General features: G+C 50.4%; 1 protein-coding gene across 7 annotated transcripts in view; it reads right to left on the reverse strand.

Annotated features, from left to right (window-relative positions):
• ZFP3 (ZFP3 zinc finger protein) overlaps window positions 1–13,778 on the reverse strand; it is a 123,068-nt gene extending 109,290 nt beyond the window's left edge. For 4 of the 7 annotated variants that reach the window (XR_012374995.1, XR_012374994.1, XR_003206358.2 and 1 more), the window contains exons 1-2: window positions 13,483–13,778; window positions 5,482–5,614 (exon numbers count right to left, since the gene is read on the reverse strand). The gene's annotated coding sequence lies outside the window, so the exon portion shown is untranslated. Of the gene's footprint in view, window positions 1–2,920; window positions 3,003–5,481; window positions 5,615–13,482 lie in introns of those variants that run through there. The other 3 variants (XM_025864411.2, XM_025864412.2, XM_073881561.1) reach the window with 3 other exon arrangements.
• Window positions 13,779–14,219: the final 441 nt, after the last annotated feature.

The following is a 14,219-nucleotide window of genomic DNA, read 5'->3' on the forward strand; positions in this document are numbered from 1 at the left end:
CCCCCCCGCGGAATCACCGACGAGCCGGGTCCTCCGGCCGGCCTAGAACGGCCCCGGGAACGCACTTCCGCCGCGGGGTGGGCCGCTCTGCGCGCCGCTGTCGCTGCCCGCGCGTCCACCTGCGCCCGAGCGGGCGGCGCCCCCCGCGCCCTCGGCGCCCCCTCCCCGCGGCCCACAGCCTGTCAGCCCCCTTCCCCGAGCGCCTCGGCCTGGCGGGCGCGGACGCCTGCATCCTGGGAGCGGGGCGTGCGGGGAGTCGGCTCGGGGGTCCGGCGGGGGGCTTGCTCGCGGGAGCGCCCCGGGGTGCCTCCGGCGGCCGTGTGATCTCCTGCGCGAGCGCGGCCCGGCTCGCCGCGGCCCCGGGCCCTCTGCCTGTTAGCGCCGGTGCCCGTGCTTTGGCCCTCTCGGTATTCGGGTCTCAGTCCCCAGGTCACGTCCCCAGCAGAGGGGCTCCCTCCCGCCCAGCGTAGCCCCGGCCTGCCGCACTCCCCCCAGATACCGGTTCTCGGGGAGGGGCTGTGATTGGCCCGGTTCGGGTCTGGTGCTCTGCGTCCGTGTATTCGTGGCGGTAGGAGGATCGGCCCAGCCGGGGCCAGCTGTCTGCCCAGCTGTCTGCCCAGCTGCGGGCCGGCTCCGGGGTTTGCCTCCCCGCCATCCTGGGCAGTCGGGGGCGAGCGACCACTCTCAGAGGAGGCCACTGCGTTTGTATCCAGTACACACCCTGGCAGAAAGGAGAGCTTTCTCTTGAGTTGCTCCTTGGAATTAGGCCCAAGACTCTAGGGTCCCGCGCTTCTGCCACCCACCAATACCCGTAACCCATTTGCCCTCCCATCTGCAGTGCCCGAGAAGTGCGGGACCCCTGGATCGGCCGGAAGGTCGGTCTTCCTCGCCTAGCTGCTAACAGCTAGTGGGAAAAATACTTTTCGAGAAGAGCCCCAAGATCTCTGTGTCGTTTCTCCTTCCCAGAGGCCTTTCAGTGCTGCCCAGAAATCAGGTTCTGCTTCCTAGTCGGCTCTACCATTTCCCACGACGGCTTCTGCGACCTTCTTCCTGCTCAACCCATGAGCCACCGTTACAGCCACTGCGGGCAGCAGTCCTCCCAAGGAAAGACGCCCACACGACGAAGGTACCCTGCCTCAGAACCAAAGGTTGGGAGACATTTGGCTCCGCTGACTTCCATCCAGGCCGCCTGCATTAATGGGCATCTGCCTCCAGAACCCAGATGAGTGGGGCACCTGGGTGGCTCTGTTGGTTAAGTGTCTGCCTTCGGCTTGGGTCATGATCCCAGGGTGCTCAGCGGGGAGCCTGCTTCTCCCTCTGCAGCTCCCCCTGCTCATACTCTCTCTGCCAAATAAATAAGTAAAATCTTAAAAAAAAAAAAAAAAAAAAACCCAGATGAGTGATTCTCAACCATGGCTGCACATTAGAATTGGGGGGGTGGATTTTCAAACTACTGATGTCTGGTGCTACCCACACAGATTCTGTTGAAACTAATCTGAGACAGGGTCTGGGCGTTTTGTGTGTGTGTATGTGCGCGCACGCGCACGCACACACACACACGCTTTATGGTGATGTTTAGCTTTCCAAGTGATTCAAACATGCAGCCGACAAAGTTGAAAACCAGCAACCCAGGTCAGTGACTCAAAGTGTGGTCCGAATTGGCAGCATCCGCATCTCCTGGGAACTTTTTAGAAATGCAAATCCTCGCGCCCCATTCACACATCTTCTGCATCAGAAACTCTGGGGCTAGGGTTTAGCAATCTGCTTTAACAGGCTCTTCAGGGGGTCTGATGCCCACTAACGTTTCCCCGTCACTGGCCCAGATGTCAGCTGCACTTCCTTCAATCAGCCCTCGCACGTGGGTTGGACCGAGAAAAGGGTAAGTTGCATCTTCCTGGCTTGGCCGCAGCCCACCATCTGCTTTATTATACTAGCCAATTCGGGGGCCATCTAGAGCAATGGAAATTCACTGAGGGAAGGAGACCAAGGCAAATGATCGGCAAATACCATCCCCATTTCTAGTGTGTATGAGGATGTATATGGCTGGGTAGGGCTGGCGTTTCATGGTCTCCCAGCAGGCTTAGGACTTGCACTGAGTTTTTTTTTTTTTTTATAGATGAAGGGGAGCAGTTTCGCTCCTCTGGAAAAAAATGGCAGGTAGGAGCCTTGGCCACCCTCTTGAATTCACTCAGGGACAGATACACGGAAAATAAAAGACACGCCGGTCGTGTTCACCCGTGTCCCCTCCTATCCGTGGAGAATGTGAGGAGAGCTCCCAGCACCGGCCACATCCCTTTCTTATACTTTAAAATCACATCATCTCAAATTAAGCTTACTACTCTGTTTTGGACCTAGTGCGGATCACTTTTAGTTGTCTGCAGACCGCATTCCAAGCTATCAGCAATTAGTAACAGCACTGGGCGTCTGCTCACACTTCAGCAGCGCTGGGAACATGAGCCATTGTTAGGGTTCTAGAAATATATGACCGCAAGCACCTACCTTGCAAACCTTTGGGTCCCTCAAAACCCCTTCCCCACAGACATGTAAGCCCAGCCAGGACAAGCTCTAACACAAGACACTGGCTTGGGTGACCTTCTCTCCCTGGAAACCTTTCTACTTCCCACCTCCCTACATCCTTGTCGCTTATGTGACCTGTCACCTCCCTCCCCAAGCCTGCCTTCCTACCCTTCTTTCAACCAGGCCAACCTCACGGTATATCGGGGACACCCAAAGTCTCACCCAGCACAGCACAGATGCATCTTGGCACAAACAGTTCCACTGCTTCCTAGGAACATGCCTTTCCCCAGTATAGACGGTGTTCCTTGAGAGCCCGGACTGCATTACACGTCCCCAAGAGACGCTGGCCATGCCCAGCCCATGTTCAGTAGAAACCGGCTGAGCTAAAACACTCAGGTCTCACCTCCATTCACTGAGTCTTCCGTGCTCCCTTCCCACCTCCAGCTAGGAAGAGGCAAGCAATAGACCCAGCCCTTATCCCCAAGGAGCCCCAAGCAGCCAATCCCGAGCCTGACCCAGCAGAGTCACTTCTTCACCGTGCTCGGGATAGTGGATCCTTCTCAGGCAAGTGCTCTGTGCCTGAGAGGTGCTCGGGGATCCTGTGAGGGCCACACCTCTCTCGGGTGAAAGCACGGCCCCTTTGACGTGGGGTAAAAAGCAGTAGCGTCGGGAAGATTCAGCCTCCGTGCTTGGGGCCGGGTGGAGACCAGTAGAGGGTAGAGGGGCCCGTGCTGGGCTTCAGGAAGGTGGGCGGGAAGCGGTGGGAGGGGTGCCTGGCACGGGACGGGGTGTGGGGAGATGCACAGGGGAGCAAACGATCAGAAGGCAAAGCAGAAGGAAGCTGCGCGCCAGCATATAAAGCTCCCCCCCAGGGCTCTGCAGTTGTCAGACGCACACTTACCCCCAGGGCTGAGACACCAGTGAGCCGTCACACGCCCCTGCCCACCGCCTCTGCTCTGCGTCTGAGCCCCCTCATCACAGTGCTCTGGGCACTGCTGTTAGTCTGAATTCGCGTGTGAGGAGAAGTGGTTGGCCATCCCAGCGCCAGGCGGTCCTACCTGGGTACCTCTGAGGCTCTTTTTTGAGAAAACAACAGGAGAGGAGAGTTAAGTCCCAGGACCCACCCCCGTGGCAGGGCCACGTCCGCTCCCAATGTGCCTGGAGAGCCAGGCAACTGCCGGAATGCACCTAATTCTGCTTTCATGGTGCCATTTTCCCAGCCCAAGACGCGGCCCATCAAGAAATCTTGGATGGGGGCGCCTGGCCGGCTCCGTCAATGGAGTGCGACTCTTGATCTCGGAGTCGTGAGTTCGAGCCCCACGTGGGGCGTAGGGATTACTTACAATGTTTTTTGGTTTTTTTTTTTTTTTAAATCTTGGATGAACTATTCCTTCCTCCAAAAAGCACCCCTTCCCTGTGATGCCAACTTTCTCCTCAGGCTGACGCAATCCGTTTGCCAACTCCCACGCTGTTCACTCGCTCTCCAAACCATGTTCTCCCTGACACCACACGCCTGCCCACAATACTATCCCTGTCCCTGCCCCCACTGAAATCCCTCTCCAATAAAAGGGTCCCTTTGTTTCCGAGGCTTCATTTTGCTGCCGACACCCACAGACTCTCTAGACTCATCCTGGGTTCCTGGCCCTCCCTCCCCTGCAGTGAGTCATCCACATGATCCTTGACCGCACCACGATGTTAATGCCACATAAGAAATCACGACGGGTAGATCTTACCCCGGCGGGCAAAACACAGGCTTCGAGGCACGGTTCAAAAGAACAAAAACAAAAACAACAAATCTGATCCGTACGAATATCTCACACAGTTTACGAAGCCCCGTCACCTAGACGGGCCACGGTAAGAGGGTCCCGAAGCTTACGTAGGCTGCCTACAGCAGGTGTAGACAAGGCTTTCTCAGATGAGGGGGCCCAAAGGATTCGGGGACTTGTCCGAGTGTAATGAGGTCAGACGCAGCGAGGCCAGGATGAACACTCACACCTTCAGACTCCTCCTCAGGCTCTTCTCACTCCGACCTGACCCCCTCCCCAAAGTCCCACGGGACACGAGATCTGCCTCGACCCCTTACAGGGGCCCCGAGGCGTGCCCTGTTTTGCCCCTCTTTTGCCCATTAGCCACCTCCAGACAGGACATTTCAAATCCGGCATTCACAAAATCCTCCCTTCCCTGACATGTGTAAAGCATCTCCCATCGACCAAAATAAACCCCTACACAACGCTGGAGTCTGGGTTACCTGTCCGGCCACCCTTCTTCAACATCCGACTCAAAAGAAAGCACCCCCACCAAGCCCTCTCTGATTGCCCCCTTCTCGTTCTGACGCCCATCCGCTGCCCTTCCTGACTCTGGGCGGTCCCGGCTCATTCAACCCAGCGCAGCTTGTGTTCTCTCGTGAGAATATTTTCAAGACCCAGAGGGTTTTGCCCAAAGCCGGTATCGGCTTCAAAAGGGAAAGTGTTCTGGGCGCCTGGGTGGCTCAGTTGGTTAGGCGACTGCCTTCGGCTCAGGTCATGATCCTGGAGTCCTGGGATCGAGTCCCACGTCGGGCTCCCTGCTCAGCAGGGAGTCTGCTTCTCCCTCTGACCCTCTTCCCTCTCGTGCTTTCTATCTCTCATTCTCTCTCTCTCTCAAATAAATAAATAAAATCTTAAAAAAAAAAAGGGAAAGTGTTCTGAGTTCTCCTGATTGAGGTTGAGAATCATTGGTTAAACGATGGAGGAGCCCCCTGGAGCCTCCAGTGGCTCTTCTGGAGTTTGGCAGCTCCAGACAGGTGTAGACCCCTGAGTGAAAGTGGCATTCTGCCAGGAAAGAGGAAGCCAGGGCTCGCTCCTGCTGGGGCACAGGTGTGCAAAGAACCTAAGTTTAAGCATCACAGGACCTGGATTCTCATCCTGACTCAGTTACAATTTCTGGGACCCTTAATGAGGGTATTTAACCTCCTAGTTCCGTTACCTGAAAATAGGAACCATCGGGCACGCCATCCCTGCCCATGATAGTCCTGATGTGAAAACCACCAAACTCAGAGCTGTCAGCTCCAGGCACGAAATGAGTTTCTGAGGACGGCCAATACTTTAAAACGATTGCCCTAATAGGAATAAAGACAAAGTGGGGTGATATCACCACAGCTCATAAACATACAATCAATGAATGTATTTTGCTTTAACGCTGTATGCATTGTCTCTACCAGTTCATAGGCTATTCTCTCCTAAATTAATAGGACCAAGTGGCACTGTAGTTATGGGAACTTTTTCATGAGATTACATCTTACTTTTTATTTTTTTTAATTTTATTTTATTATGTTATGTTAGTCACCATACATCATTCGTTTTTTATTACATCGTATTTTGTTTTTTAAGATTTTATTTATTTATTTGATAGAGAGATAGAAAGCACAAGTAGGCAGAGAGGCAGGCAGAGGCAGAAGGAGAAGCAGGCTCCCCGCCGAGCAGGGAGCCCAATGTGGAGCTCAATCCCAGGACCCTGGGATCATGACCCGAGCCGAAGGCAGACACTTAACGACTGAGCCACCCAGGCGCCCCTACACCTTACTTTTTAAAAAAATATTTTATTGGGGCACCTGGGTGGCTCAGTTGGTCAAGTCCTGCATCGGGCTCCCTGCTCAGTGGGGAGTCAGCTTCTCCCCCTCCCTCTGCCTCTCCCCCTGCTTGTGCTCTCTCCTCTCTGTCAAATAAATAAATAAAATCTTAAAAAAAGAAAACATTATAAAAACATTTAAAATTATAGTACATTTTTGCCATCTTTGTAATTATTTATTTATTTACTTTAAGCAAGATTTTATTTTATTTTAAGTAATCTCTACACCCAACGTGAGGCTCAGATTCATGATCCCGAGATTAAGAGCCCCATGCTCTTCCAAATGAGCCAGCCACGCGCTCCTAAGTAAGCTTTTAATTTTAGAACGGTTTTGAATTTATAGAAAAGTTACAAAGGCAATACAGAGAGTCCCATATCCCCACACCCAACTTCCCCATCAGCATCTGACATAAGTCTGATACATTTGCTACGATTACTGAACTAATCATGCACTGTTATTAACTAATGTCCATAACTCATTCAGATCTCCCTGGTCTTCACTAACGTCCTTTTCTTACCCCAGGATCCCATCCAGGCACCACGTTACATTGGGTAGTCATGTCTCTTTGGCTCTCTTGTCGGTGACATACTCACAGATTTAATAAAAATAACAGCACAATCCACAACATCACCACAGGAGGTGCAGAAGCAAATCAGAACAACTCCCGAGTTCACATGAGACTCACACAAGACACCAGCATGTTTAACCAGCTAACCAGGCATTAGTGTGAACGACGCACAATTTCCTTCTCCAGCTTTCAGACTGCAAATCCCCAGGTGAGTCTGACGCATCCAGGCACCGCTAAATCTAAAAGTCACCTCAACCCTGGGGGAAAAGCCTGTCAATTCAAATTCAGTACCCACAGCACACAGCCAGAGAGGTTATTGAAATTCACACTTGAGAGAATTAATGATGGATATTTCAGTAAACATGTGCCAAGACACAGGAGTAGACAGACATCCTTAAACCTCCATCCAGAGGTGCTCCTAGTTACATTTTTTAATTAGTTATTGAGGGGCGCCTGGGTGACTAAGTCGGTTAAGCATCTGCCTTCAGCTCAGGTCATGATTCCGTGCTCTCTCTCTTAAATAAATAAAAGTCTTTAAAAAAAAGAAAATTTTAAAAAATCTTTAAAAAAATAAATTAGTTATTGAGACCTAAAGTACATTTATTACACTTGCAATATTGTTATGAATACTGGATAAGTTCTAATAACCCACAAAAATGTATTTATCCAATAACACAAGTTGCGACGAGCAATATAAAACAATGCTGTATCAAGAGTAGTCATAAAACAAAACAAAGGGATGGGAGAAGATATTTGCAAAGGACAGATTAATAAGGGGTTACTATCCAAAATATATAAAGAACTGATACAACTCAATGCCAAAAAAGTAAATAATCCAATTAAAAATGGGCAGAAGACAGGAAGAGACATTTCTCCAAAGAACACATTCAGATGGCCAACAGACACATGAAAAGATGCTTAACATCACTTCACCATCAGGGAAATGCAAATCAAAACCACAATGAGATATTACCTCCCACCTGTCAGAATGGCTAAAATCAAAAATAGAAGAAACAGCAGGTGTTGGTGAGGATGTGGAGAAAGGGGAACCTCGTGCACTGTTGGTGAGAATGCAAACTGGTGCAGCCACTGTGGAAACAGTATGGAGGTTCCCCCAAAAATTAAAAATAGAACTATCCTGGGGCGCCTGGGTGGCTCGGTCATTAAGCGTCTGCCTTCGGCTCAGGTCATGATCTCAGGGTCCTGGGATCGAGCCCCGCGTCGGGCTCCTGCTCGGCGGGAAGCCTGCTTCTCCCTCTCCCCCTACCCCTGCTTGTGTTCCCTCTCTCTGTGTGTCTCTCTCTGTCAAATAAATAAATAAAATCTTAAAAAAAAAAATAGAACTACCCCATGATCCAATAATTCCACTACTGGGTATTTACCCAAAGAATACAAAAGAGTAACTTGAAAAAGTATATGAACCCCTGTGTTTACGGCAAAAGTAATTACCATAACCAAACTGTGGAAGCAGAAGTGTTCATCCCCCGATGAATGGATAAAGAGGAGGCGGTATATAGATAATGGAATATTACTCGACCATGAAAAAGAATGAAATCTTGCCATTTGCAACAACATTCATGGAGCTAAGGAGTATCATGCTAAATGAGATAAGTCAATCAGAGACAAATAGCCGTGTGATTTTGCTCATCTGTGGAACTTAAGAAACAAAACAAATGAGCAAAGAAAAAAAGAGATAAAAAAAAAGTCTTAAATACAGAGAACACACTGATACCTTCCAGAAAGGAGGTGGGTGGGGGATGAAGAGTCCACATATCCTGATGAGCACGGAGGAATGTACAGAATTGTTAAATCACTACATTGTACACCTGAAACTAAGGCAACATTACATGTTAATTATACTGGGATTTATAAATAAATAAGTAAATAAATAAATAAAGCAAAGGGAATATAAATATTTGGAGTGCTGACGTTGTGTAAATAGAATGAAAATAAAAGAGAATGAGGGGCAGGCGGAGTTACTGAGATAACTACAGGAATTCTATTTTTTTTTAAGATTTTATTTATTTATTTGACAGAGAGACACACAGCGAGAGAGGGAACACAAGCAGGGGGAGTGGGAGAGGGAGAAGCAGGCTTCCCGCCGAGCAGGGAGCCCGATGCGGGGCTCGATCCCAGGACCCTGGGATCATGACCTGAGCCAAAGGCAGATGCTTAACCAACTGAGCCACCCAGGCGCCCTCCCCCTTTTTTTGTAAGAGATCAATTAAATTTAAATTGGGGGAGGGGGAGAGCTAAGCTTTGACACTTGAAAGGAGCTTTTCCAGGGTTGAGGACCCCAGGCTTCAGAGACAGCCCTGCACTCCAGCTGGGGCAGGAGATCTCCCTGCACCGGGAGGAAGACACAGTGTCCTCCGCGGGCGTCAGGGGGCGCCACGAACCTGTGAACCAGAGCCCAAGTGTGGCCGGGAAAGGGGATGAGACGGAAGGAAAAAGTTGAGTCTCAGAGCATTTGTCACCCTGGTTTGCGTAAGGGTGTGCCCTACGTCAGCCCCTGTGGGTCCTTATGTCCCTGAACCCGTCACGTTCAATACACAGACCAAACCCCCCTCTAGGCTTTTCCTAATTATTTCTGTATCAAGGGACACGTTAAAACATGTACACTGTACGTTATAGCGGTATGTAAATGTGCTGCTTGTTATTAAAAATGGCATAACCAGGGGCGCCCGGAGGGCTCCGTCAGTGAAGCGTCTGTCTGCCCTCGGCTCGGGTCATGATCTCAGGGTCCTGGGATCGAGCCCCGCATCGGGCTCCCTGCTCAGCAGGGAGCCTGCTTCTCCCTCAGCCTCTGTCCCTTCCCCCTGCTTGCGTTCCCTCTCTCTGTCAAATAAACAAATAAGTAAAAATCTTTGTAAAATAATAAATGAATAAGACAAAAATGTCATAACCAACATCCCAAACCAGACAAGCCGCTTGCGTTGGCAAATACGGCAGCGAAACCTGGTCTGCGGGGCAGACAGAAACGAGAACAGTGTGGGGGAACTCTCAGGACATCTCCTGCCCTCTTGGAATCCCAGAGGTGTCGCTGGCCCCATGGCTGTGGCAGTAGAAAGTACAATTTCCAGGCTGCCTCGAGCCGCTGCGGCCAGGGGGCTAAGCCTGGGCCTGGAGCTAGTGGGAAGTCTCGCCAAGAGCCGGATGCAGCTACCTTCCCCCGTCCCGGGCCTGGAACGCCCGTTTTGATGACAGGACCTCCACCTGGTCCCCGAAGGCTGGGGCTGCAGCCTGGTTCCCCAGGGGGCACCGTGGAAACCCTGAATTGTTCTGCTTCTGTCCTTTTACGTGCGAGAAAAATAAACCCGGTTCTTTAAAAACAAAACTGGGGTTCTTCTTATATGGGGTGCCAGTTGGATTTACCGAGACTTCCTGGTATGCCAATAAGGAGTTTGGGAGAATACAGGACACCTATGTGTTTAGGACTGATGTCTCCCTCCAGGAAAAGGGATACTTTGAGAGTTAAGACCGTGGTAGATGGCTTCCTCCAAACCAGCCAACGACAAACAGCAAGGCCCTTTGCCTCATCTCTGGTCCAGAGACCATGATTCACATAGAAATGTACGGACCAGGGGCGCCTGGGGGGCTCAGTCAGTGAAGCGTTTGCCTTCGGCTCAGGTCATGATCTCGGGGTCCTGGGATCGAGCCCCACGTTGGGCTCCCTGCTCAGCGGGAAACCAGCCTCTCCCTCTCCCTCTGCCCTTTCCCCCGCTTGTGTTCTCTCTCTCTCCAACAAATACATAAATAAATAAAAGAAAATACATTACCAAAAAAGAAAGAAATGTACTAACCAAGGAGGCGCCCACAAGGATCAGTGAGCAACTTTGTGTCACAGAATAAATACACCCATACATTCGAATTGCTCGAGTTTCTATCCTCCCTTTTTCTGCAAAGGAGATTCTCAGGTGCAAGTCTGGCTGAGGACATTTTCACCTCCAGGACATTCACGGGATTCTTCTTCGATGCTGTAAAACCTGACTGAAGCCCGAGAACATTCCCACACGTATTGTTTCAAGCAGATCCTCTCCCGTACGGATCCTCTGAGACAGAACAAGGTGTGACGTGTAATTGAAGGTCTTCCAACACCTACGACATCCACAGGCTTGTCTGCAGAATGCATTTCTCGATGTTGAGTAAGACTCGGGCTCTGATGGAAGGTCTTGGTAATGATAGGGCTTCTCTCCTGAGTAGGCTCAGTGATGCGGAGAAAGGTGTGGGCTCTGAGAAAGGGCTTTCCCCCAGTCGTTACAGCCCAAAGGCTTCCCTTCGAGCATGACACCTGTGGATGGTGAGACCCCTCCGCCCCGTACTCTACGTTCATAGGGTTTCTCCCAGGGTGAACTCGCGGATGTGGCTGATGGTACTTCCACACTCAGTGCACTCACATGGGTTCCTCCCAGTCGAATTCTCTGATGTCCAGCCATGTAGGAATCCCTTCAGAAGGTTTTCTCAAACTCATTGCATCCCAATGGCGTTTCTCCCCCGTGAATTCTCTGATGGGGAGCAAGTCAACATTGCCACCTGGAAAGTTCTCCCATGTGTCTTGTATTCTTTTTTTTTTTCAAAGATTTTATTTTATGTTTAAAGATTTTATTTATTTGAGACAGAGAAAGAGAGGGAACATAAGCAGGGGGAGTGGGAGAGGGAGAAGCAGACTCCCCGCTGAGCAGGGAGCCCGATGTGGGACTCGATCCCAGGACCCTGGGACCATGACCTGAGCCGAAGGCAGACACTTAACGACTGAGCCACTCAGACACCCCAAGATTTTATTATATTTAAGTAATCTCTACACCCAACGTGGGGCTCAAACTCACAACCCCAAGACCAAGAGTCACACACTCCACAAATGAGCGAACCAGGCGTCCCAACTATATTCATGTTTTTTCCCCGCTATGAGTTCAAAAATATCAAATGAACTCTAGCTTTCCTTGGAAAACGCTCTGGCATTCATTATGTTTACATGATTGTTCTCCATATGAATTATCCTAAATGGAGTATGATGTAAATTATTTTGGCCACACATGACATTTTCACCTAGCTCACTGGTAAAGATAAAAAAAAAAAAACATTTTGATAAAAATGTGTTGGTGGGGAACACGAGCAATTGTTCCTTGTTGGAGGAATGCAAATTGGTACAAATCCTGAGAAGAGCAAATTGTTCCAAAGGAAAAACGCATTTACCTTTTGACTGCACAATTCCACTTCCAAGAATGTATCCTACAGAGAGACTTCATCGTGTATAAAATTGTAAACGTACAAGGTTTTTTAGTGCAACATTGTTCATGATAGCAGATGGTCTGAGGTGGTCTAAATGTATCCATAGGAAAGTGGTTAAATAAATTATGATATTTCTACAAGATGAGATACCTCATGCCATGACTAAGAATGAGGAAGCTTTTTATACAGCAATATGAAACTCTATGAAAAATAAAATCAAGGTTCAGAACAACAGATATAGATGAATCCACTATTATAGTTGGAGACTTCAGTTCTTCCATCAGAAAGGGACACACGGGCGCCTGGGTGGCTCAGTAGGTGAAGCGTCTGCCTTCGGCTCAGGTCATGATCCCGGGGTCCTGGGATCGAGCCCCGCATCGGGCTCCCTGCTCCGCGGGAAGCCTGCTTCTCCCTCTCCCACTCTCCCTGCTTGTGTTCCCTCTCTCTCAAGTAAATAAAGTCTTTTAAAAAATAAAAAATAATAAGTCTTTTTACAATATTGTAATTTAAAAATCTGTACTCTCCCCTGTTCTATCTCCCTGCTTTGTTTTTCTCCATAAAACTTCTCGCCATCTGACATACTATATTCTTTACTGCTTTGCTTTGTTCATTGCTTTCTCCCTCCATTAGAACATTCACTGAGAGCAAGGATTTTTCTCTTTCCCCCACCTCTCTCCCCACCATATATTTAGGGCCGAGGACAGTGCCTGGCCCGGAACAGGAATGCCGTACACATCGGTTGACTAAGAGTAGAGCTAGGTTAGACCTAACTGTCAGGTCTAACTGTCTTCAGTGGTGGGTCTTAGCTTCTCAGCTAATCAGCACCACATCTTGCTTTTTCATCATTTTTTTGAAGTTTTATTTTATTCTTTTATTTGTAAGTAATCTCTACACCCAACATGGGGCTCGAACTCATGACCCAAGATCAAGAGCCTTGGGTGCCGCCAACCACTGTACCCTCAACCAAACACCCGTATCGCTATGACCTCGGCTGGAATGAACTAGTATCAGATCAAATGGTACCTTTCAGAGCCCGGACGGTGGGACAGCAGCTCTGCCTCCCCTTCGCACAGAGGCGCCCCCTCGTCTGCTGCTGCTGGGGTCGCCCAGAACAGAGACGGGTCCACTCCAGGTTTCTGACTGGAAGAGGAGCTGGAAGAGTGTTGTGAGGCCTCTGAGCCCCCAGGGGACAGAGTGGGATAAGGGCCACCCAGTGTAAGTCCGTCTCACAGGGAGGCGTTCCTGATGCCTTCAACTCAACCGTTCATCCTTTCACTCGGTTTCCACTGCATGGTCAGCTCGGTGCTCCTGGCTGGTACCAGACACACTCCTGCCGCAGGACCTTTGCACAGCCTAGTCCCTCTTCCTGGAGCGCTCTTCCTCCAGGGGTCTTAACCTAACTAACTCTCTCACCACCTTGTGTTTTACTCAAAAGTCTGGGCGCCTTACCCAGTCTGTCTGCATCCTCCCTCCCTCCATTCACACACTTCACACCCCCCTCTCCTGCTTTGCCTTTTTCTCAACAGGTATCATGTAAGGTACAGTGTATTTGTTAACTTACCTTAATGACTACTTTGTCCCCTCCTCTAGGATGTAGGCTTCATAAAGTAGGGATGATTGCCTGCTTTTTTTTCACTGCTCTGTCCCCACACCCAGAAGCGTCCCATCTCGGTCCGGACACACACAAGTGGGTGAGTGAGCGCTGCAGTGAGCGCGGGCGGGGTAGGGGGAGATGCCCAGAGGCATGAGAGCTGTCCTTGCCCAGCGGGAGGGACAGGCGAGGCACATTCAGAAGCACACACAGGTCAAGCGAACGGTGCAATCATCAAGCGCCAAGCCGGTGTTACCCGAACTAGACGGTGTCAGAGGAAGGAAACGGGTATGGGCTGAGTAGGGGGAAGCGTGAGAGTGTCTGCTGAATGAAGAAGCCGTCCAGGCTTGCTGGCTGTCACCGTGGCCAACTCAAAGCAGCCGGCAGTCTGAGGCGCTACTGAAGTGTGAGCCACTGGGACGACAAGGCCATGGGGCATCGCTGATGGGTGAGTTAGGTTTGGGGCACGTTGACATAACACGTGTCTCCCTGACTCTTGCCCCCACCTCCCATCGTAGAGACCCACAAATCCAAGCAAATGCCCCCAGGTATCTGGGGGGGTCCCCAGAGGACGTCTTTCATGGACCCATGGACAAGTCCCGTCCCCCGTGGACTGATGCCAGATCCTCCACGCACCTCTCCCTGCTCAGGACTCCCTCCACCAGGTACCCACTCCCCCTGGTTCCCAGCAACCCATAAATACCACC

The sequence above is a fragment of the Callorhinus ursinus genome, unplaced genomic scaffold (genome assembly GCF_003265705.2).
Source record: "Callorhinus ursinus isolate GAN/ISIS: 27379988/994484 unplaced genomic scaffold, GSC_fseal_2.0 scaffold43, whole genome shotgun sequence".
In the NCBI taxonomy this organism is placed as follows: Eukaryota; Metazoa; Chordata; class Mammalia; order Carnivora; family Otariidae; genus Callorhinus; species Callorhinus ursinus.